Here is a 22,607-nt window from a genome sequence, read left to right on the forward strand (position 1 = left end):
GGAAAGTACGCCCTGGGAGAGAAACAGGAGAAGGAGAAGAAAACCCCGAAAAAAGCCTTTATCCGGTAGAGGAGTTAGAGGCTTTAGGGCTTGATAGTTCAGAAACAGACGAGCTTAGCCTCTCTGAGGAAGAGGGTTTAGACGATGAGGCAGCTCGATATGAGGAAGAAAGATATGGGCCTAGGTGGAGAGCCACTGTGAAAAAACCGAAAATTATGGATCCTTTATGGCCAAGGCTGGTAATTTTGTTTCTTTTTTTCTTTGTGTGGGATAGAGAAGCCACAGAGGGCAAGCTTAAGCCCAGACCAAAACCTCTCTGGCAAATGGTCCCTGCCTGCTTAGAGGATAAACGATGTGAGGAAGCCCTTAGGACAGGTCAGAGGGTCCTTGCAGAGCAACAAGAAAGTATGTCGGAGGGAGAAAAGGTCTCAAAAGAAAAAAGAAAAGAAAAGGAGATAAAAGGAACAGAGAGAAGGCAGAGATAAAAAATGGGGTCAGTGCAGCTTTTGTTGTGGCTCAATTTGAGACTATTGCTAGGTATGTGATCAGGCTCTGGAAACCTCACAGAGTCATACATCAGATTTGATAGAGGTAGACGGCCTGAAAAATTTATTCAGGAGAATCAAACAAAAAGATATCTCGATTCTAAACTTTTGTCTTGATAATTGTGCAGAGTGTGCCTACTTGGACTCCTGGTCTCAAGAACTTTCAGCTGGGACCAGTGAGGACACATCAGCTGCAGCATTAGTTTCATTTTTCCTACCCCCTCCCCCAAGGACATCTCAACGCCCATGTACATCTTGATGGAGTTAATGTAATTGGGTTGTGAGTGGAAATATTCAGGACTGTGTTTCACTTCCATACCATTTGTGAATGTCAGTCGTGCTGCTCAGATATCCCGTAATATATCTCAGTATCTTACAGGAATTTGATCTCAACACTTTGATGGACTAGACCAGGAATTGAGACAATCCATCGTCCATATCAACTCCACTCGAGGGGATGGTCACCGTGGAAGTGGTGGGAAAGGGGAAATCCTACCTCTCTGCTGACTCCTATTGGAATCTGAGTCCCTTCGGTGGGACACCATCTAGTTTTTCCCCTCTATGTCTATAGTCTGTCTTTGGTGCACCAAGTTGTCCATGTCTGTTAGTTTATATCTGTGGTTTTTGTTTCTCGTTGCTTAAATGTTTTATGTTTCATGTTCAAAAGAGAAAATGGTAAAAACTTTATCTGCTGGTCGTTCACACCTTGATTTGATTTTAACTCATTTCAAAAAAGGAACAAATGAATAAAAAGCAGTTTCAATTGGCCCTTGGAGCCCTGCACTTGTAGTAGGAGCCTAGGTCAGATGGAGAAGCTGCCCGGGGATGAGCATCTGCATGAGCTGATTATGAGATTTAGCAGGTGCTTCTCTTAAAAGCACAGCTAGAAAAGTCATAATGGTGTTTGGTCTAAATATTAAAGATATGTGTAGCCACTTAAATTTTGTTTCTGACTGGTTCTAAATGTATAATTATTCTCTACATGCCTTGGTTATGGACTATTGGATTTTATGTTATTGGATATGGTTAAAAAATGTAACATTGGTAACAGAAAATTGAGAAAAAAATGTAACATTGGTAACAAAGTTGACATAAAACTGTTAATTTGGATGGAGATATTCTAGACAACATGTGGCATGAGCCAATCTAGGGAAACAGGTCTAAATTGGGACAATATTTTTATGGAACTCTTATCCTAGAAACCAGGCTTCTAAAAGATTTTAAGGCAATGACTCTTTGTTGAGGTATTGGAGACCACACCATCATGTGTTCATATGTAAGAATTACAGTTGAACCTTGTATAAACTCGGTGTCTTGGAGACTGGATTTTGGAGACTAGATTGTTTGTTGGAGGTTGAGTTTTGCTTTCCAAAGTTGTTTGTCCCTTTTGCCATTAGATAAGAATCAGACTGTAGCCTGGTTTAATTTGCCATGGGATTCATCTGGGCCCTGTAAAAGCTGAATGCCACCTGGATTTCTGGCTGGTGGCCAGCCAGACAGGAGGGGCCTACACCGCCTTGACAGCCAAAGAAATTGGACTGGTGAATTTGACAATTTGATGGAGCAGCTGCGTGTGGTCATTGTAACCGTGAATTCCACAAGAGTTGATGCTTCTTTCGCAGAGGGACTATTTTCATGGATTACAAATGCTTTCTCCTTTTTTAAGGAGTGGGCGGGCATGTTTGCCTGGGGAGCTATTGTCCTCTTGGGATGCGGAGTAGGTCTCTGGCTTATTGGCCATTTTAAAAAGAGAACATGCCAGACACAAACAAACATGTTTACCAGGCTATGACCACCATTAAAAAGGGTGCTTCTCCCAACATATGGCTGGCCTCTTTGAAAGATTAAGAGTTCGCCCTAGATCATTTTTGTCACTGTCATGTGGAGTCATTGAATCCAGAGACGGGCAACTTTCCTCGAGCTCGGACCAACGTAAGACATGGGGCCCAGTGGTGATAGGGTAACCCTACGACGGGTAAGGTCGAGTTTGGATGAGAACAACCTAAGACAGGAGCAATGACAAGATTGACGTGACACACAGTTATAGACCAGTCATTTTATTAAACAAAAAAGGGGGAGAATGTAGGGCACCCTCCTGTGGTGAACAACGGTACTGCGCATGTGCAGGCTTTGCACCTGGCATCAGTTGGCTGGTAATATGCTAATGAGGGAGCAGCACCATGCTAATAAGATAACTCATGCTCCGCCAATCCCTGAAGGACAATTAGCATAGCCTCAGCCTGCTGTCTATATAAGGCGAGCGCTTGAGGTCCCCCTGTCCCTGGTCAAGAGAGCTGTACAGTAAACACTTTGCTGCAAAAGGATCCTGGTGTCTGCGTGCGTTCTTGCTGGTGAGACGATAGTGCGGGACAGCTTCCCTCTTTAAGAAGGACTGAAACATCTGCACTCTGTTTGTCCTTCTTGAGCTTCATGGGATTTGTGCATTGTATCTTGGGTAATTTGAGCTTTTGGGCTAATATCCACTTATCCATGAGTGCATCTCATGTGTTGTTTGTTTGTTTGTTTGTTTGTTTTTGTGATTGAGTTCCCTCACTCAGGATGTTATTTTCCAGTTCCATCCATTTGCCTGTGAACTTCATGAAGGAACTGTTTTTTGATAGATTTTCCGTATCCATTCCTTTGATAGAGGGCATCTGTTTTGTTTTGTTTTGTTTTTTCCAGATTCCAGCTATTAAGAGTAAGGCTACTAGGAACATTGTAAAGCATGTGCCCTTTTTTATGTTGGAGCATCATTTAGGTATCTGCCCAGGAGTGGTATAAATGGATTGTTAAGCTAGTACAGTGTCCATTTTTCTGAGGAACCTCCAGAATGATTTCCAGAGTGGTTGAAAAGCTTGCAATCTCACCAACTACGGAGGAGTGTTCCTCTTAATCCACATCCTTTCCGGCATCTTTGTCACCAGAGTTTTTTTATCTTAACCATTCTGAAAGGTGTGAGGTGGAATCTCATGGTTGTTTTGAATTGCATTTGCATGATGACAAAGGTTGTTGAACATTTGTTTAGTTACTTCTCAGCAATCCAATATTCCTCAGCTGAGAATTCTTTAATAATCTACATATCCAAATTTTTAATGAGGTTATTTGGCTCTCTGGAGTCTAACTTCTTGAGTTTCTTGTATATACTGAATGTAGGATTGCTACAGATCTTTCCCCCATCTGTTAGTTGCCATTTTGCCCTAATGACAATATTCTTTGACTTACAGAAGCTTTGCAGTTTTATGAGGTCTCCTTTGTCGATTCTTGCTCTTAGAGCATAAGTCATTGGTATTTTATTCATAAAAATTTCCCCAGTGCCCATGTGTGGGAGACTCTTCTTCAAATTTTTTGTCTATTAGATTGAGTATATCTTGTTTGGTATGGAGGTCCTTGATCCACTTGGACTTACACTTTTTACAGGATGATAAGAAAGGATCGATTTGCATTCTTCTCCATGCTGACCTCCAGTTGAACCAGCACCATTTGTTGAAAATGCTATCTTTCTTCCATTGAATGGTTTAGCTCCTTTGGCAAAGATCAAGTAGCCATGGGTATGTGGGTTCATTTCTAGGTCTTCAATTCTATTGCACTGATCGATCTGCCTGTCTGTGTAACAATAAAATACAGTTTTTATCATTATTTCTCGGTACTATAGCTTGAGGTCCGGGATGGTGATTCCCCCAGAAGTTCTTTTATCGTTGAGGATACTTTTTTGCTATCCTGGGTTTTTTGTCATTCCAAATGAATTTTTAAATTGCTCTTTCTTATTCTAAAATGAGTTGTGTTAGAATTTTGATGGGGATTTCATTGAATCTGTAGATTGCTTTGGACAAAATGACCATATTTACTATATTAATCCTGCCTATTGAAGAGCATGGTAGATCTCTCCATCCTCTGGTATCTTCTTCAATTTCTGTCTTCAGAGAATTGAATTTCTTTTCATGCAGTTCTTTCACTCATTTGAAGTCACACCAAAATATTTTTTGTAATTTGTGACTATTGTGAAGGGTGTCATTTTCCTAATTCATTCTCAGCCTGTTTATTCTTTGAGTAGAGGTGGTCTACTGATTTGTTTGAGTTAACTTTATAGCCAGCCACTTTTCTGAAGTTTTTTATCAGACTTAGTAGTTCTTGGATGGAACTTTTGGGGTCACTTAAGTATACTGCCATATCATCTGCAAATATTAATATGTTGACTTCTTCCTTTCTAATTTGTATGCCTTTGACTTCCTTTTATTGTCTTATGGCTCTGGATTGTACTTTACTTACTATATTGAATAAGGAAGGAGAGAGTAGGAAGCTTTTGTCTACTCCCTGATTTTAGTGGGATTGCTTAAGTTTTCTCTCTGTTTAGTTTGATGTTGGCTATTGCTTTGATGTATATTGTTTTTACTGTATTTAGGTATGGGCCTTGAATTCCTGACCTCTCCAAGACTTTTATTATGAATCAGTGTTGAATTTTGTCAAATGCATTCTCAGCATCTAATGACATCATGTCTTTTTTCTCCTTCTAGTTTGTTTACATAGTAGATTATGTTGAGAGATTTCTGTATATTGAACGAAACCTGCATCCTTGTTGTGAAGCCTATTTGAATATTATGGATGATCTTTTTACTGTGTTCTTGGATTGGGTTTGTGAGAAGTTTGAGTATTTTTACATCGAAATTGTTAATGTAATTCTTAATCATTCAAGTATTAATTGCTATGAATACAGAGTTCTAATGAAAATAACAATTATTTATTTGTGTGTGTTAAGAGGCCAGAAAATAAAAAAATTTATTTATTGGGTAACCTGAGTCAGATCACAATCTCAAAAGAGACAAACCGACTCTCTGGAGGACATACAATTTTGTTTCAGTGGTGCTCAGGTTTCGTATTTTGCAATGTATTATAAAATGTTATAAAATGTTAAATACTGCCCCCAAGATGTGTTTGCCTCAAGTATAGGAATATCCTCATGTACACCTTGCTCCTTAATTTAAAAAAAAATATTTTGGTTAATAAAGAATCCTTTAGCCTAAAGCTGAGTAAAAGAGGGGTAGGTAGAGCCTTGGTTCCTGGGCCTGGGGTGTGAATAGAGACCATGAAGAGAAGAGGAGAGGGAAGATACTGTAGAATACTACATGGGACAGGGAAGATTTTAGAACATGGTGATGGGGGCAGGACAGTTGGAGTAGCTGCAGCTCAGAGGGAACATGGCAAGTTTTAATTGTCTTTTATTTTGAGACTAAATGATCTAAGATGGGGAGGAAAACCCTAATTAATTTTTATCACAAAAGAGTTGAGTCTTACTTTTCATATTAAGATTGTAGAAACAACAGCCTGAAGAAGCAAGGGAATAGGGCACATTATTTCTGTTTCTAGTTCTTTAAGTGACAGTCTAAAACATGAGATTGTATTATAGGATCTATACCCTGCTTTGTGGAAAGATCTTCCTGCTCACGTAAACAGTGTTCTTTATAGTGGAGGCTACTTTTTGCTACTTCTTGCTACCTTTCTGCTCCCTGGATACCTCTTGTGCCTTTGTAGGAGGTAATGACTGTATATAGATGCTACTTGCTGGTAGTTGAAACACCCCATTGTCTACATACTGTGTACATATTATTTACTATGTAGCCAGAGTTTCCTTTTGATACTGTCTACTTTTAGGATGTAACTTTTTTGTATTTTTTTCTTTTAGTAGTAATATCCATTAAAAGACCTTAAATTTTAAATGTGAGGTACAGAACCACATATCATCCTTAAGATTATTTAACTAATTAATTAATCTAAAGTTTTTAAAAGAAATTTTTCCATATAAACCACATTTTATGTCAGTAAGAAACAGACATATACGTTTATTCTTTTTAAATTCTTTAGTAAAGTCCACCTGAAGTCTAAGTAAAGGAGGATTTCTGCAGTGAAAATCAGTATTGATTTAGCCACACTCATACAAAGCACAGAAAGAATAAAGGATTGGGGGGCCTTGAAGGGGAAAATACTCCATAGAGAAAATCAACAGAGTCAACTAATCTGGCCCCTTATGTCTCACATTGTCTGAACCACCAACCAGAGAACATATACAGGCTGGACCTAGATCTCACTGCACAAATGTAGCAAAAGTGCAGCTTGACCACCATTTTGCACCTGAGAAAGTGGAGTGAGGGTTTCTCAAAGGAGGTGTATGTGGGATATGTTCTACTAGCTGCACTTCCTTGTCTGGTCTCAGTGGGAGAAGAAGCTCCCAGCCTCACAGATACTTGAAGTGCAAAGTGGGTGAATGCATAAGTAATTTCACCTGCTCAGAGGAAAAGGGGAGAGGGGATGAGGAAAGGATTGTGGAAGGGCATGAAACCATGAAAGATAACCTGGTCCCTGATTGAGCTAAGGCTAGAAACCCCAGTGACCCTGAAGTGATGGTAGGGATCTCAACTGACTCCCAGAGCAACAGACTCCTGTCAATTATCCTCAGCCCTGCAGAGATTTCTGTCCATCAGTCACATAAGGATAATGCTCCCAAGTCCTTCCACAGGTAGAGGACCACAGCCTGAAGTTGGTGGACACAGATCTATGACTGCTCCACTCTACCACGTCCTTTAATACTTGGACATTTTTAATGAAAATATGGAGAAGACCACACCAAGTTATCACTTAGAAGAACAGGTACTGTTGATATGAAGAATAGAACATCCAGAGGCATCTGTAAGAGTAAAAGGCAATACTCTGGTTTCTCTTCAGATCGTATAAATCTTTCGCCTTTTACTAAAGATTTCTGTGGAGAGGAACAACTCTGAGTCTTAAACCAATTTTTTGAGGCCTTGTTCCGGCAAGGCTACAAAAAAAAAAAAAAAAAAAGAGTAAAAGGCAATGAGAGAAAATTGTACATTGATATGGTCAGTACACATTTCTGGTACATGAAAGAAGAAAGGTATGGATATCAAGAAAAGAATTGAAAACAATAAGGTGGGCAAAGAAAAATAATCCAAAAATCACATGAGAAGAACCAAGAAAAAAATGCTAAGAAGAAACAGGATCCCAGTGACACAGGGATAACATTGATGTGTTACATAGAAAGAGAAGTTGAGGAAAGAGAAATGAAAGTCTGCTTCTAGAGAGGTTTATGAGACTGGAGTGAGAAGTACTGAGAAGAGCTAGAACTCTGAAAGACGTACTTGCAATGCTGTGAGATTCTAAAGTCAGCATCCTCTCTGATATGCTAATAGTCTCTTCAGTTAGCCATTTATTCTGAGTGACGTTGGACCCCAAAAATCATGACATTTTGAGATTGTCTAGGATGCTGGGTATTAGAGAAGGGCTCTCCGGTGGCAAGGCTATAATTTGTTACTACTGAAGACCTATTTGTTCAGTATGTCTTTCTGCCATACACTTTGTGTTCCAAGGACTGATGAGAAAATTCCCATTCTGATTACTAATTACTTTTTTGAGTTTCTCAAGTAATTTTCACTTCTATTTTTGTTTTGTTTTGTTTTCTGATAGAAACTCAGGACCAGAGTATTTAAAAGTTACTTCAGACTTTTGTGGAGATTCTGTCATCATGAGTCTGGAGATGAATTTAAAATCACCAATAAACAATCTTCTGGAAAAGAATGCCAGGAGATCATGAGTGGCTAAGTTAGAAAGAGTGTCTGATTATCATTTCAAGAGAAAGTTATGTCTCATTGCTACAGTGACCATAATGATGTCATCCAGTACTAAGGTGAGAGAACAGAGCATAGGGTTATATGTACTAAAGACATTAGAACGCAGGTTTGGAGTAGCCTTAGTTGTGACCATCAATGCTCATGGTGGCCCAGACCCTACTAGCTCTTTTTCAGGGTCAGGAACCATGTACTTTATTGCCTTGCCTGGACAATTCAGATTCAGCAGTTTAACTTATTTTTCTGGTTCCTCTCACAAGATACCTGAAAAAATAAATACTCAAAGAAAGAAATGGTTTCTTTTATCCTGAATCTGCAGTTTGGTACAGCATGGTAACATAGGAGATAAATTTGTGAAGAGAGGAAAATATGATATGTGATAACACTGAATTCACAGTTAGGCAGTAGAGCTGTGGATTCCTGTGCTCAGTTCTTCTTTTTTTTAATTAAGAGTTACATCAGCCTATGGGATGGCATCCAGATTCACCAAGTATCTTTTGCCCTCAACTGAACCTCTCTGAAACATTTGCACAGTCATATTGAAAAAGAAATGTTTGGACATATTCAAAGAGCCAGATGTGAGAAAAAACAGAAGAAAGTAGTATCTACTGGCTATGACAAAACCACTGCACTCATGAACTCATAACAGCTGTGGTTGCTTGCATAACACACACACACACACACACACACACACACACACACACACACACACGGGTTGTTCATTGTAGAGGGCCGCTTTAACATTCGCCACCACAAGATGGCGCTGGCTTCTACTGCGCCCCACGTGGAAGGCCAGGATAGCTTCCGCCATTACAAGATGGTGCTGGCCTCAGCCGCGCCAGCCGACTTCCTTTCAGGAAGTTAACTGTGTGCGCACGTGCAAGAGTGCCTTTGTGCCAGGTCTTTGGCCACTCCGGGGCGTGCCTAATGAGATCATGGGTAAGCGACCAATCAGGTGTGGATGCGCCGCGCTAGGGTGTATATAAGCCATGCTATGCGGGCGCACGGGGCTCTCCTTAAGATTTAATAAAAGTTTTAGCTGCCGCAAGGATTCGTATGTCCCCGAGTGTTTTCTTGCTGGCGAGGTCGCGAGTGGGACATCTGGTGCCGAGAACCCGGGATAAAAAAATGCCACACCATGGCCAGGTGCCGAGAGAGATTCCTCCATCTGCGGAGAGAATCCAGAAGATGCAGGAATTGAGGTAAACTCTGAGAGACATGATAATTTCCGAATTGTTTGGTCTTGACCTATCGTATCTTTCTCCTTCTTCTGAGAGTGCTGTTGAGGCCTCTATTACATGGTGGTCTGAGGCTGGGAACGTTAGGAATTTGGCAGATGGTTAAGGATTGTTTAGGTAAAGACATTTTTCGTCCTATAATAGCGGCAGGCCAAGAGGCCCTGGACGAAATTTAGCATGTCAGAAATGGCGCGTAGTGGAAGGTTGCAACGAAAAAATGATACTGATCGATCTCAAGCACCAGCCCCCTCTGAGGTCTTACCACCATCAGAGGTGATAGTACGGGGAAAGGATGCCCCGAGGACAGTGGCAACCTCAGCTACTGAGGGAGGGACCCCTGCAAAAAAGGGGGCCCCCCTGCTAAGATTAAAATTAAATAAACAGGGAAAGGAGGAGAAAACCCCGTAAAAAAGCCTTTATCTGGTAAAGGAGTTAGAGGTCTTGGGGCTTGATAGTTCAAAAACAGACAAGCTTGGCTCCTCTGAGGAAGAGGATTTAGAAGATGAGGCAGCTCGCTATGAAGAAGAAAGATATGGGCCTAGGTGGAGAGCCACTGTGAAGAAACCGAAAGTTATGGTTCCTTCGTGGACAAGGCTGGTAATTTTGTTTATTTTTTTTTCTTTGTGTGGGAAGCCATTACAGCCGTTAGGACAGGTCAGAGGGTCCTTACAGAGCAACAAGAAAGTATGTCTGAGGGAGAAAAGGTCTCTAAAGAAAAAACGAAAAGAAAAGGAGATAAAAGGAACACAGTATTTTGGGAGAAAAATTTTGTCTTTGTGCTGGTAAAAGGTGTGATCAGGCTCTATAAGCTTTGCAAAGTCATACTGATTAGACTTGATAGAGGCAGACCGCCTGAAAATTTACTCAGGAGAATCAAACAAAAGGACATCTCAATGCCCATGCACAGCTTGATGGAGTTAATGTAATTGGGTTGTGAGTAAAAATACTCAGGAGTGTGTTTCACTTCCATGCCATTGTGAATGTCAGTTGTGCTGCTCAGACATCTCGTAATATATCTCAGTATCTTACAGGAATTGGGTTTCAACACGTTGATGGACTAGTCCAGGAATTGAGACAATCCATCGTCCATATCGACTTCACTCGAGTGGATAGTCACCATGAACACCATCTGGATTTTTCCCTCTTTGTCTATTGTCTGTCCTTGGTGCACCAGGATGTCCCCATGTCTGTCAGTTTATGTCTGCGGTTCTTGCTTCTCGTTGTTTAAATGTTTTATGTTTCATGTTCAAAAGAAAAAATGGTAAAAACTTTATCTGCTGGTCGTTCACACCTTGACTTGGTTTTAACTCATTTCAAAAAGGAACAAATGAATAAAAAACAGTTTCAATCAGGCCTTTAGAGCCCTACACCTGCAGCCAGGAGTCTAGGTTAGCTGGAGAAGCTGCCCAGAGGCTAAGGGTCTACACGAGCTGATCTTAAAAGCGCCAGCAGCTTCTCAGCTTCTTTGGTACAAGAGCTGAGAGCTGTTTCTCTTAGAGAAATCCCTGACTTATTATTTGACTCAACAGGTGACAAGGTGCTTCTCTTAAAATCATAGCTAAAAAGGTAAAAATGGTCTTTGGTCTAAATATTAAAGATATGTGTAGCCACTTCAATTTTATTTCTCATTGGTTTTAAATGTGTAAATATGCTCTACTTGCCTTGGTTATGGACTATTGGCTTTCAAGTTATTGGATATGGTTAAAAAGGTATAATATTGGTAACAGAAAGTTGACATAAAGCTGGTAATTTGGATGGAGTCATTCCAGACAACATGTGGCATGAGCCAAACCAGGGAAACAGATCTAAATTGAGATAATATTTTTATGGAATTCTTATTCTAGAAACCAGGCTTCTAAAAGAATTTAGGACAATGCCTCTTTGTTGAGGTACTAGAGACTACACCATCGTGCGTTCATATATAGGAATTGGCAGTCAAACTTTGTACTAGTTTGTTGGAGGTCGAGTTTTGCTTTCCAAAGTTTTGGTTTCCCCTGAAGCTACCTGTATTTTAATGCTAATTCCACTGCCCCAAGGACAGCTGCCTAGTCATGTACTCAGAACTCAGGTGACCTTGTGGTTATGCTCTGGTGTTACAAAGAGAACTTAATGATTATGATTAAGGATTGCCAGTGTTACATTGACTAACTCAAACTTATTTTTAATTAAGAAAAAATCAAACAGGTAGAGATTGTTACAAGATTTACGAAGGATTGATGAGGTTTTGGAACTTGTGAGAACATTACAGCCAGTTTACTTACTCCAACGGCCATTTCAAGATACATTTAGAGGATTGATTTTGAGTTTTCATTTCGTGAGCCTGCTTATAATTTTAGAGAGCCCATAGAGTGATATCATTAAGAATGGCTAATATCCTTATATTATGTAATTTTGTTGCTTCTTCAATGTAAGAAGTTAGAACTTAAATCTTTCAGTGTATATGGAAATTTTTACTACAAACCTTTGCTCTCAAAATGAGCTTTAATATTTGGGGAGTAGCTGTTGCACTACTCCAGAAAAGAATATTTGAAACTAATTTTAAGCTTCTAAGGATATGTTAATTGGCTAAGTACCTCACCTTACCAGAGGTCTTAGGTCTTTGTTATGCACATTGGAGATAAAGCTTCAGCTGTGTTAATACAGAATTGTAGACTAGAGTCATGAAAATATTTTAAAAAGAAACCTGGTAAAACATATCTTATTCCAAACAACAGTTTATTGGTTATTACAAATACCGATATTTGGCCTATTACATATACAAATTCTTCAGGCAAAATTGATAATTTTACTCTTTACATGCTTTTGTACTTCCTGTATATTTGTGCATGCAACCCATAGAAAATGCACTTACTGTATTTATAGGTGGTTCATCTAATGAAAAGGCTACATGTATGATTGGATCACTTGTTTATTCTCTTGAGTTTCTGTTGCTTCAGTACATTATTAAATTCCGTGCTTTAGCCACTGTTTTTAAATCAAGCTTTCAATTCATATACTGATAGCCAATGTGTGGCTTGTGGTTTACAATTGATTTCAATTACTTAATGCTTTATTAGAGGCAAGTTTTCTACATGAAATCAGTGAGTGATGATTTCAGTGTGAATTGTCTGACAACTCACTGTGCTTTCAGTGCCCTGGCTCAGACAACTAAACAAAACCATAGACCCAGCTCTTTGAAAATGGTAATGGAGTTGATATGAAAAGAGGAAGACTCCATTTGCTTGCTTTCAATTCCCAGCCTCGCCCTGCCAGCTCAGGGATTTCTAGTAAGACTGAAATTGGACAACATTTACAGGATTTGACATTTCTAATTAATGCTTATGTTTAGGTAAATAAAGTTTGTGAGGTGCTAGAGAAATGGCTTAGTGGTTAAGAGCACTAAGTACTGTTCCTTTATAGGACATTTAAGAACTCAAACTGGATTGCCTGGGCTCTTTAGCAAGGGAGGACAATGATACCAGACAGATTATAGGCCTTACATAGGAACAATTAGTCAAAAAATCTCATTCTTTATATATCCAAAACAATAATGCCGGAGACAATAATTTGGTATAAAAATCAATTTATAAATACAAGTGCTCAGTGTCCTCAATTTAATCCTCGAGGACTTACCTTAATAAATAATATCTTTACTATATCTTTATCAATAAAAGGGGGAGTTATCCCTGTACGCTAAATAATGCTCCTTTTATTTCAATTTTAAAATTTGGATGCCAAAGTTTATGGCACCCTATAACTAGGCATACTTCTGCCTAGGTGAAATAGAAAGATCCACATATTGACATGATCCTGTCCAGATATTTTATATGGGGAAGAGGGAATGTTTGTGTTTTTTCTACAGGATGCTACGAGAGTGTGCCAGCTGCCTGAGTGGTTGCTGAGACTTGCTGATCCTGGTTGCAAGAAGATTCAGCTTTTGTGGTTCGGGTCCCTGGAGTCATTCCTCTGCCCTGAGAGGAAGTTGAAAGATTCCCCCTCCTCATTTGTCATCACAGAGATTTTGCCGTTGCTGCAGTCAGTGTTACTGTTGCGTGTGTTCCGTCCCACTATGGCCTGCTCTCTGACCCTCTGTGCACTGCTGCTTTCTGGAGAAGACTGGACTCCAGCCATTGCTGCCCCCCTCATTCCCTGGTGACTCTTGCTGCCTTAACTGGTCATTTTACAAACTGTAGCTTCACAGGAATGCCACCTGTGTAAAGCTGCTGTGGACTGGGGAACTCTGCCCTGGTTGTACAGATCTCAGAAATGGTTCCATTGTCTGCTGGTGGTTCCAGAGAAAAATGACTGATCCTGAACTCTCCTGGAAAAGACCTTGACACTTTCGCTGCTATTATAGCAGCCATTACTGCTGCAGACATTGTGTCTGCAGTGTCTGGAGTTATCCTCCCCCAATCTATTGTTAGACAAGCGCAGTGGGTAAACTTTCTGGAGTAGTTACTAACAATTGGGAATTCTAAATTCTATTGTAGGAGCGGCTTGATTACGGCCCTTGGTGGTAACAGCTGAGGTGAACCAGATGAGGTGCCTGCTACTTATCGGGAGTGGCTCTGTTTGGTGCAGCCCTATGCTGTGGATTAGTGTTCATGCTATGGTTGGTTTGCAAACTCAGATCTCAACAGAAACGTGACAAGGCCGTTATCACTCAAGCACTTGTGGCCATTGTACAAGGGGCCTCCCCTGGAATTTGGTTATCTATCTTCAAAAAATTAGTCGGTATCTGAGTTCTCTGCTCTTGCACCCCATGGATCTGTGGATCCATTGCACTGGGATGAGAGAGACTCAATGATTCTTTGATCAGCCCTTCCACATCGCTGAGGTTTCCTCATTGCACACGATAGGGTGATCAGGACTGTTATAACATAAATAAATAGGGGGAGATGTAGAGGGCCGCTTTAACATTTGCCACCACAAGATGGCGCTGGCTTCTACTGCGCCCCACGTGGAAGGCCAAATAGCTTCCGCCATTACAAGATGGCGCTGGCCTCCGCCGCGCCAGCTGACTTCCTTTCAGGAAGTTAACTGTGTGCGCATGTGCAAGAGTGCCTTCGTGCCAGGTCTTTGCGCACTCCGGGGCGTGCCTAATGAGATCATGGGTAAGCAACCAATCAGGTGTGGATGCGCCGCGCTAGGGTGTATATAAGCCGTGCCATGTGGGTGCGCGGGGCTCTCCTTAAGATTTAATAAAAGTTTTGGCTGCCGCAAGGATTCGTATGTCCCCGCGTGTTTTCTTGCTGGCGAGGTCCCGCGTGGGACAGTTCATGTTAAGAAAGAATGTCAATTCTGTAACGTTATTTTCTGAATATATATCCCAAATTCACCAGGTTCAAAAATCTAGGAAGCACAGTGGGAAACCCTGGCTCAAGACTTCCATAACAAAAGACCGAATACATGCCCCAAATTTACTGGGGAGAAATCCAAGAAGACCAGCCTAAATCTCAAAAACAAACAACTAGGAAGACAAAAGGAAGGAAGGAATTGACCATTGCCCTGGTGTGTTGCTACCTGGACAGGCTGTTCCTTTGTTAGGAACAAAAGGCTTCCACATGCATCAACAGGGCTCAGCAGGGGTCAAACCCTGCAAGGGATCCAGAAAGGTCTAACAAGGGGGTGAAAGACTGCAGGGGACCCAGGAGGCTGTACAAGTCCACCTATTTTATTTTATTTTTGGGTTAAGCAAGTCCCCCTATATTATTTTTTAAGCAGCACCTGTCTTAGGACACTTTAGGTTATCAGACCTCTTTCCAATCTCTGGCAAATTCTGTCAGTCTCAGAATTTTCTGTCTTAGGCGAGGCCTGGTCCCAAAGAGTTGCCCATCCTTGTCTAACTGCTTTTCCTGAAGGCTCAGCCCAATTTGGGCAGAGGGATTATCTCCTACCAAGGAGAAAAACACCTACTTAGTTGTTGCTCAGGACTAGGAGTGCTGTTTCTTCTTGTGAAGAGAAGCACAAAGCCTACTACTATGGCACCCTAGGGCCAAAACAAGGTGTACCATAACACCTAGGGTGGGCAATTGTCAAGCTGTTCCTGTATTAAAATTTAGAAATCCCAATTGTTAGCAACTGCTCCAGAAAGATTACCTGCTGTGCATGCCTAACAATAGATTGGAGTAGGGCAGTTCCAAACACTGCAGACACAGTGGCTGCAGCAGCAATGGCTGCTACAGTAACAGCAAAGATTCCAAAGTCTTTCCCAAGACAGTTCAGGATCGTCCATACTTCTCTTGAATAACTGGCAGGCAATGGATCCATGTCTGAGATCTGTATAACCAGGGCAGAAGTCCCTGGTCTCCAACAGCTACACACATATGCCATTCCTGTGAAGCCACAGACTACAAAATAGCAACATCAGTCAAGGCAGTGACAGCTGCCAATGGAATGAGGAGCCAGGGGTAACGGCTGGAGTCTGGTCTTCTCCTCCTGCCGGTAGCGGTGCACAGCGGTGCACAGGGAATTGAAGTACAGGCCATGGTGGGACACGTCATGCAGCAATAACAATGACTGTAGCAATTCCAAAATCTCCGTAACAACAAAAGATGAGGGGGAATCCTCCATCTTCCTCCAGGAGCACAGGAATGACCCCAGCGACCCGAATCACAAGAGCTTAATCTTCATGCTCCCAGGATCAGCATGTCTCACCAGCCATTCTGGCAGCTGGCACACTTCTGCAACATCCTATAGGAAAAACACAAACATGCAGGATCATCCCATATGCCAAACAGTGGTGTCTTCCATTTCATCTAGGCAGAAGTATGCCTGGTTGTAGGGTACAATAAACACTCAGAGTTCGTTGGCATCCAAATTTTAAAATTGAAATAAAAAGCATTATTTAAATAATTGTATACCATACAGTGATATAACTCCCCATTTTTATTTATTACAATATTGTTAAGATATTATATATTAGGATAAGTCCTCAAGGATTAATACTATTATGTGATACAGAAGGAAATTGAGGACATGGAGGACTTGTATTTATAATTTGTCTTGTATACCAAATTATTGTCTCTAGCTATTAAGGAATGAGATTGTTTGACTAATTGTTCCCATGTAAGGCCTATAATCTTTCTGGTATCATTGCCCTCCCTGGATAAGGGGTCCAAGTAATTCAGTTTGAGTTCTTAAACGGCCTATAAAAGAACAGTACATAATCTTGCTAACAACTAAGCCATCTCTCTAGCCCCCCACAAGCTTTATTTACCTAAACATAAGTGAAAGCCCCCCCCCCATGAGTCTTAACTCAGAGCTGCAACAGGCATGAACAAGCCCAGGCATGCCCAGGTACCTAGGGCAGAGTCACCAAAACTAACAGACCATAAAAGGAAAGGAATGCAGAACAGACCAGGAGTACCAGATCTGACTCACAGGCCACCTGGCAGGAAGAGATAAGCCCTCAACCCCCGACATTCAGGACACCCCAAACCTGCCAATGTGTGTAGCTATACCTTATTACCTCATCATGTGAAATAGCCAATCATATGTGAACATGTCTATGTGCCTCGTTTGAATCCACCAATCCCCGTAACTATGCATCTGCTTCTGTACGCCTGCTTCTGCTTCCCTAATCCCTATAAAAGCCCCATGCTGGAGCTGCTGGTCCCGCAAGTCTTCTGAAAAGACTGTGTGCCCGCAGGTACCTGTGTTTTTCAATAAACCCTCTTGCTGATTGCATCTGAGTGGCCTCGGCTCGGTCATTGGGCACTTGGGTCTCCTCCTGAGGGAAAGGTCCTCTCCAGAGGTCTTTCATAAGCATTAATTAGAAATGCCAAATCCTATAAATAGTCAAGGTCCAAAGACTAAAACATAACTCTAAAAGAACACATACACAAAAATACATTACCATTACCTTGTCTCTTTTTTATTACAAGTTTTACTTATGCTAGCCCAAATCACTGAGGCCCTGAGGCCTTTTCTAACCCATCTTACCCCAATACTTCCCTCCTTCTTTGCCAGATGGCTTCCCAGAACGTCCAGTCGGGAGACCTTCTCTTTCCCAATCTTGGTGGGACCTCCATTTGTCAATGCCCACACTAACAGGGCACTGAGAACCTGGCGTAAGCCTGTGGGATTAAAAAACACACGCACACCTGTTGTGTGTGTGTGTGTGTGTGTGTGTGTGTGTGTGTGTGTGTGTGTTAAGAAAGAATGTCAATTCTGTACCATTTTTTTACAAATATATAATCCAAGAGATGACCAGGTGGAAAAATCTAGGAAGCACAATGGGAAACCCCAGCTCAAGACTTTGGTAACAAAAGACCAAGTACATGCCCCAAATTTACTGGGGAGAAATCCAGGAAAAGCAGCCTAAATCTCAAAAACAAAAGACTGAGAAGACAAAAGGCAGGGACGAATTGACCATCGCCCAGTACTACTGGGCCAGGCTGTTCCTATGTTAGGAACAAAAGGCCTCCACATGCATCAGCAGGGCTCAGTAGGTGTCAAACCCTGCAAGGGACCCAGACGTGTCTGACAAGGGGGTGAAAGACTGCAGGGGACCCTGAAGGCTGTGACAAATATACTCAAAATTCAGTGCAAAATCTAATGTAAACTCAATACCAGATATATACAGGCCTAAGAAACAACAACAAAAGTAGTATGGAACCAATGCAAAGTCTGAATCCCACCGCCCCACTCAGTTTGGGAGAGTGCGGAAGCTTGCACTATAGGAGCCAGGGCACACCCATTTTTGGAGGATGCAGCGGTGGCTTGCGCTAATTGGAGACAGTGGCGAACGCGGGAGGGAGCGCTACCCAAGAAGGACAAGAGACCCTGTGTCTGACGCAAAGGCCTTTCCTTCAGTCACGGTTCCTCTCTTTGTCTAAGAATTTCCTGTAGAAAAGAGCATTTCTAGGATAAAAGTTTGAGAAGGGTGGGTGAACCCATCTCCCAATGGTAGGCCTTCCCTAACCTCTGGATATGGTTTCTACAGACTCTCCCACAACTTTTTTGGGCATTTCAGCTAATCTCATCCCTGTTAGGTACTGGGAGCCTCTTGCTTTTCCTGGCATCTAGGACTTGTTGGTGGCTACCCCCAGTTTCCCATTTCCCATTGCTACACACCTCTGTTCTGAAAGACCCCCAGAGAGGACCTTTCCCTCAGGAGGAGTCCCAAGCACCCAATGACCGAGCCGAGTCCACTCAGATGCAATCAGCAAGAGGGTTTATTGGAAAACACAGGTACCTGCGGGCACACAGTCACTTCGGAGGACTTGCGCGCCCAGCAGCTCCAGCATGGGGCTTTTATAGGGATTAGGGAAGCAGAAGCGGGCGTACAGAAGCAGATGCATTGTTACAGGGATTGGTGGATTCAAACGAGGCACATAGACATGTTCACATATGATTGGCTATTTCACATGATGAGGTAATAAGGTATAGCTACACACATTGGCAGGTTTGGGGCGTTCTGAATGTCGGGGGCTTATCTCTTCCTGCCAGGTGGCCTGTGAGTCAGATCCAGTACTCCTGGTCTGTTCTGCATTCCTTTCCTTTTATGGTCTGTTAGTTCTAGGGGCAGGGCGGGGCTGCCTGGACTTGCTTTTCACAGTGTTTAGTCCTGAGGTTGTGAATTTTGAAACATACTCTTTTAACTTCATATTTTTAAACCTTAAATCTGTATATTTTTCCTTTCATTCCCCTCTTCTTCTACTAAGTAATTCTAATCTTAGAATTTTGATATCAAGTCTCGTATTTGGTCTCATCAGTTGTCCTAACTGACTGGTACTGTTGTCTCAGAACCATCAACCGCACAGCACTCACTTGATTTTTAACAAAAGCAATTAACCTGTTTGTCACGCAGGGTCCAAAAACTAAAACCAAGAAAATTATTAGTAATGGCCCATCCATATAGTAGAGAGTAGGGTAGTCATCCAGGGAGACCGAGTGAACCAAGACTCAAACCAACCTTGTTGAGCATTTCTATCTTTTTGTAGGAGTCAAACCTATTAACTAGTTTCTCTAACACACATGGACCTGTAATCAAAAGCGGAAGCAAAACTAAGAAGGGTTCCATAAGGGAAGATATCAGAGTAGTCATCCAAGGAGATCGACTAAACCAGCTCTCGAACCATCCCTGATGCGCTTCTCTGTCTGTCTTTTGTCTAACCTCCCTCTTAAGTTTATTCATGGAGTCTTTAATTACTCCTGAATGGTCTGCATAGAAGCAACATTCTTTCAGTGTAGCACACAGGCTCCTTCTTTAAGGAATATCAGGTCTAATCTTCTCCTATTCTGAAGGACTACCTCTGAGAGGGAGGTTAGGTATTCTTGGAGGTCAGCTAAAAAGTCTTTCACTCTTTTTATATCTGAGTCAATGGAAGTTCTGAATTCTCTATAAGCCTTGCATTGCAAGGCAAGGGCAGATGTCCTTGTGCTGCCCTTGTAGCACCTAGATAGCCTTAAGTAATTCTCAACTCTTTTTTTTGTCTTACTAAGTCTTTAGCATCAGGATTCCAATATGGACACTATCTAAACCTACACACCAAGGTCATGACTAGCTTTTAGAACTTCTAAACTTATACAGATTGTGATCCCTGAGGCACAGTCCCAAGAAGTGTTAGGAGTACTAACATATGCAATGTTATATCATTTGTAATGGAAATCAAGCCTATCCCCACACCTATCTTGATAGAACCCAGGACAAACATGACTGAATTTCCCTCTAGGTCCCAGCTCTCAGCCCTAACAGCTAGTACACGGCTGGTGAGGGCTGAGAATTGACGGCTGTCAGGGTGGTCAGCAGCACCAGGCATGGTCCTTTCCAGCGAGGCTCGAGTGTCTGGGCTCAGTGTAGCTGCAGTCTCCGACCTGGAACTTATGGGATGTCTCAGGGGTCTCCGGGGCATAGGGTGCTGTCAGCTGTGAGCAGATTTCTTTCTGTATCACCTGTAGGTCTTTTAGCCTGGCATACAAATCATTATTACTATGACATGTTGGTTCAGTAACATCATCTAATACAGTCAGAGGAATTGAGGCCCCATATAAGATCTCAAAGGAAGTAAGGCTGAATTTGGAAGGGGTATTTCTTGCTCTGAAGAGAGCAAGAAGGAAGGAGTGCCACCCAGTCTGTGCCAGTCTCCATGGTCAATTTGGTCAGGGTCTCTTTTAGAGTTCTGTTTATTTACTCTACCTGTCCTGAACCTTGAGGTCTGTAAATACAATGTAATCTCCAATCGACCTCTAAATACTTGGCCACACCCTGGCTTACCTTGGCAACGAAAGTAGGGCCGTTGTCTGACCAGATTACCTTGGGCATTCCAAATCGGGGGAAGATTTCTTCCAGTATCTTCTTGATGATTGCAGAGGCCGTCTCTCATTTGGTGAAGAAAGCTTCTATCTATTCCTGAAAAACTATATACAAGCACTAGGAGATACTTGTGATTATATTTTTCTGGTTTTATCTCAGTGAAGTTCACTTCAACTTTTCACTAAACTCTCTAGGTCTCTTTGCCCTGTTTGCTTGCTAAGCATTCACTTATTGACATACCTTAGACTTTCTACTGCCTCTCTGGCCAAAATCTTAAAGTCTATTACATACACTTAACTACTTGCACAAACTTTTTATCTCCTAAATGAGTCCATTTCTGTATTTGGCAAAGTGAGTCTTTTCTTTGTTCTCTGGGGAGTATAGCTTTCCCCTCAAGTGTGTCATTGTCTTTTTTTTTTTTTTCGTTTAAGCAATTTGGGCCTTTTCTTCTGTTGTACATTCTAAGTGAGGCCATTCCTGAGTCCAATCCCAGTTCCCAGTGGCTGTCTCTTGCAGGCCTGTAACCAGGATAGGCTCCTGCATAGCCATTTCCCGAGCCACTTTTTCTGCTTTGTCACTGCCCCATGTCACTGAATCTCTTCCATCCTGTTTTCCTGGGCAATGAATAGTACTCACAGTTGTTGGCTTCACCAGGGCATCCAAGAGATGGCAAAGGCATCTGCAGTGCTGATGTGCTGGGGGGGGTAGAAGTTCAGCCATCCCAGATGACATCGTTTTTCCACCATGGCTGCACCCACTTATCTCTGACCTTCATTCATGAAGAGAACTGTTCCCGTCTGTGGACAAGGTCCTCGGCTTTCAGCAGGGGTCAATCAGCCAGTCGCAGAGGTCTTTCCTCCACCCATGGGCTTCTGCCAGTACTTGACACTCGTGCTGTGGTGGCTCCAGGTCCGGACTGGGCAGCAAGGTCACCAGATTGCCCCCAACAGGTGGAGAATCTATTCCATGGCAGCTGACCAGTGGTCCCATCTTTTGGGACACTCTATTCAAAGGCAAGACATCAGCCACTCTATCACAGTTTTGGGTGATAATTGTTAGTGCCCAGCTGGCAGGAGTGGTGTGTTCCAGGCAGAATAGGACTAAGCCACACATCTCCTAGCATCAGGTACTGGTGCACTGAGACAGGTCTTAAGCTCCACATACACAGTCTGTAGATATGCAAACACATGGCCTCACCCAGCCATTTTATCCCACACAAGCCATTTTGGTGAGCAATTTTCTCATGAGCAAGGGATAGGGGCAGTCAGAGATGACCCATGAACTAGTGGGTTACCCGGCCCACGCCAAGGTCCACTGTTCTTCAGGTAGTCCATAAGTATTGTTTATTGACAGTAGCCCCCTGTACTCAAGGTCTTTGGATATTGGCCCACTGGGGGGCATAGGAGCACATAGCATTGGGTCCCTGTATCCACAAAACAACTGGGTGGGCTTCCCTTCTATTTCTGTGCATAGCCAGCACTCTAGGACCAATAGGCTCTCCAGTGGCCCCTCTTTTTCTTTCTTTCTTTTTTTTTCTTTTTTCTTTTTTTTCGGAACTGGGGACCGAACCCAGGGCCTTGTGCTTGCTAGGCAAGCGCTCTACCACTGAGCTAAATCCCCAACCCTCCCTCTTGCTCTTTCTTGAGAAGTCCCTGACCCAGTGTCTTTTTTTTCTTTGCATTAGGCACACTGATCTTTAGCCAGGAATTCTCTACTGTTGCCAGGTACTGTCTTCCTAGGTTCCCTAACTACTGTGGCCAGTATATGTTCCTCTCTTGTCTTTTATCTCTCTTTAGCTCTCTAGCTTCCTCTTCTTTTTGTCTCTTTTAGCTTCCTGCTTTTTTTATACCTTCTTTTCTCTTTCTCTTTGTTTAACCTTACTTTCTCTGTAACTTATACTAACTCTCAGCAACTTAGCTTAACCCTTCAAGTTTCTGTAACTTTTTCTTCA

At 42.1% G+C, this 22,607-nt stretch overlaps 1 non-coding gene and 1 pseudogene across 1 annotated transcript; both read left to right on the forward strand.

The window, feature by feature from the left end:
* Positions 1–7,239: 7,239 nt before the first annotated feature.
* Positions 7,240–7,355, forward strand: LOC120094045 (U5 spliceosomal RNA). Its single transcript, XR_015626191.1, has one exon. It is a non-coding gene; the product is annotated as a U5 spliceosomal RNA (small nuclear RNA).
* Positions 7,356–9,515: 2,160 nt separating this feature from the next.
* LOC148004479 (uncharacterized) lies at positions 9,516–13,851 on the forward strand (annotated as a pseudogene).
* The last annotated feature ends 8,756 nt before the right edge of the window (positions 13,852–22,607 follow it).

The sequence above is a fragment of the Rattus norvegicus genome, chromosome 7 (genome assembly GCF_021556685.1).
Source record: "Rattus norvegicus strain SHRSP/BbbUtx chromosome 7, alternate assembly SHRSP_T2T, whole genome shotgun sequence".
Classification (NCBI taxonomy): Eukaryota; Metazoa; Chordata; class Mammalia; order Rodentia; family Muridae; genus Rattus; species Rattus norvegicus.